Source organism: Octodon degus, unplaced genomic scaffold, assembly GCF_000260255.1.
Source record: "Octodon degus isolate 3935 unplaced genomic scaffold, OctDeg1.0 scaffold00287, whole genome shotgun sequence".
NCBI classification, from domain to species: domain Eukaryota; kingdom Metazoa; phylum Chordata; class Mammalia; order Rodentia; family Octodontidae; genus Octodon; species Octodon degus.
In genome coordinates this window covers 259895-262708 of record NW_004524863.1, presented here as the reverse complement: position 1 = coordinate 262708, position 2814 = coordinate 259895, and the positions used below count along the sequence as shown (strand labels likewise).

The window sequence follows — 2814 nt, the reverse complement described above, 5'->3', positions numbered from 1 at the left end:
GGGCCACGATCTGCTTCCGGGTCAGGCGCTGCGCAGCCTCTTCCTTTAGAGTGACGGGTCCGGCTGTTCCCAGGGTGGGGGTGGTGACGATCTCTAAATAAGGTTAAGAATTTAGAACTGGACTCGCTGGCTTGGCAGTGGCTCCCCGACCTGCCAGCCACCTCGCCCCTTCCCGAGAGCGTATTTAACGCCTGAGTGAAAGATCTTTCCACCGGTCGGCAAAATGCGACAGAGGCTTCGATTTCCCATTTCTCAAATGCTGGAAAAGGAGACAGTAACAGCGGATGCCACAGAGATTGAAATCGCGCCATTGGATTATAGAAGTGACCTAAATTAACCTTCATTTATTTTTGTAATAGACAATTTAGAACGATATACAAATTATTTTAAAGCTGAAAAAAAGGAGGGGCACATTTAGCAATTCTTTTTGCCTGCTATTTTGGAGAAATCCATCCACCCGAGTGACCCAGGGCCACAAGTTAAGAACCAGTACTTTTTTGTACAAGAGTCTTGAAAAGTAGAAGGTAAAGCCAGTAAGCTGTTCATGAAAAAGCTACTGATTTCCATACCATCTCAGCTCTTACAAAGGGACTCCGCGAATATGGGTCTGCATTACCAGATCAGCTAACACTATTTAGTCTGATTAGTGTTAGATGACTGTGGTTGTCTTTTAAGGGAACTAGTGAACATTTATTTTTTTATTTTTATTATTTTTTTTGTTAGAAATTGTCTTTTCATCAGCCTCATTCCCATTTTGCTTAAGCGTCGGCAGAACAGCTCAAGACCACTTGGTGGTGGTTTCTACCCACTCAGTGGCCTGTGCGGTGGGGGCTGCAGACCAATCTTCTGTGGCTGGTTGAGCACTCCAGTCTTCAGTAGAAATATGCTGAATGGGCACAGAGGGCACCTGCACGCCTTCAGACCAATCTGCGACCTCAGGCTGAGCAGCAGTGAACTCTTGAAGCTGGTGCAGTCCATTCACCCTGAAATTCCTCTTGGTCACAGTCTTTTCAGCAGCAGCCTGATCTTTTTTTTCAATCTCTTCAGGATCCCGTTAGAAGTAGAGAACAGGCATGACTTCCCATGGGTGTTCACGGGAAATGGTGCCGCGCATGCGTAGCACTTCCCGGGCCAGCATCCACTACACCAAACCCGCAGAGTGAGCTCCCTTATTGTTGCATGGGATGGCAATGTCCCATAGCGCAGAGGAGAATCTGTGTTACACAGAGCAATGGTTGGCAGATTGACGTAAGATGCCTCCGTTAGGGGCTGGTGGTCAGCCCTGGGGTCAGTAACCACCAAAAGACGTGGCTCTCGGAATGCTGCCTGGATCTGGTTAGTGAAGGTTCCAGGAGTGAAGTGGCCAGCGATAGGAGTAACTCCAGTGGCAGCAGCCTGCTGGCCAGTGTTCCTGGCTGGAGCTACCAGGAGGAGCTTCTCCCAAGTCCGCTTTAGATTTTTGATGTAGATTCCATCACTTTTCCTTTTATAGATGTACTGTTCCATCTGGAAATCCAGGTTGGCGCCACTAAGTGGGTTCCTGTAGCAAGGAACTTGAGGATGTCCTCCTCCTTCATTTGCCGAACATCAAGGGCTCCGGACATTGTAAGGTTTCCCTTTACGTTACGGTGGCAATCAAGAACAACACTGTATGGACCCTACCTGAGCAGCATGGAAAGGCCCAGTGAACATTTAAAATGCTCTGAAATCTGTAAATCTCGGAGATCTTTACTGTGCAGTGAGGATTAGGATTGGTGAATCAGGATTAAATGGTATAGTGAAATTTATTTTATTTTATTTTAATCTGTATTTTTTAGAGAAGGGTCTACAGGGTGTTCAGGGTCTCACTACTAGAGCGCACTCATCGTGATTCTTGTTTACAGCCTCCCAAATGCTGGTATTACAGGTGCGGGCCACCACACACAGTCTCAATTGCCCTCTCAACATGCCTTGTTGGAGGGCTTTGAGGCTGGCATGGCAGGTCCAGGGATCAAATGCCCCACTCCGCCAGCTCTGTGCCTGCTTGCAGGTGCTTTAATCCGCTGAGCTACTTGGCCGCCTGGATAGTGAAATTTATTGGAATGGGAAGTTATAAATTTCTCATGGGGCAGATTCTGAAGCCAGATTTTATGGTCTGAATATCATCTGGGTTACCTCAGGGTATTTTTTGCAGTAATGGGAATTCAACCAGGGTCTTTGCCCTGAGCTACATCCTCAGCCTTTTAATTATTTTAAAAAATTTTTAGACAGGGTCATGCTCAGTTGATAAATTGCCCATGCTGGGCTACAATTTGATTCTCTTGCCTCAGTATTGATTTAGAGAAAGGGTCTTGCTTCCTTATTTCCCTGAAAATAAGGCCTGACCTTTTTGCTTTTGAGTTTTTTGAGACACGGTCTTGCTATATAGTTGAGACTGGCTTTGAACTCTATGTAGTCCAGGCAGGCCTCAAATTTGCCACAATTCTCCTTCCTTAGATTCCTGAGTGTGGGGAGACAGCCACTACACCTGGCTAAGGCCTAGGTTACATTATTTTTGCTCCAAAAAATGCAATAAGGCTTATTTTCAGGAGATATCTTTTTTTCCCTGTATAATAATCTACATTTATTCATGTACAAAAAAGTACATTTAGCTGAGCATGGTGTTGCATGCCTATAATCTTGGTACTTAGGAGGCTGAGGTAGGAGGATCACTGGGAGTTCAAGGCCAGTCTAGGTTACATGGTGAATTCAAGGCAAGCTTGCATTACAAAGTAGGACCCTGTCTCAAAATCTGTTAAAATACAGTCATGTAATATTCTGCCTCCCAGATTTTTT

General features: G+C 45.6%; 1 pseudogene; it reads right to left on the bottom strand.

Annotated features, from left to right (window-relative positions):
- Nucleotides 1-778: 778 nt before the first annotated feature.
- LOC101582053 lies at nt 779-1506 on the bottom strand (annotated as a pseudogene).
- Between the last annotated feature and the right edge of the window lie 1308 nt (nt 1507-2814).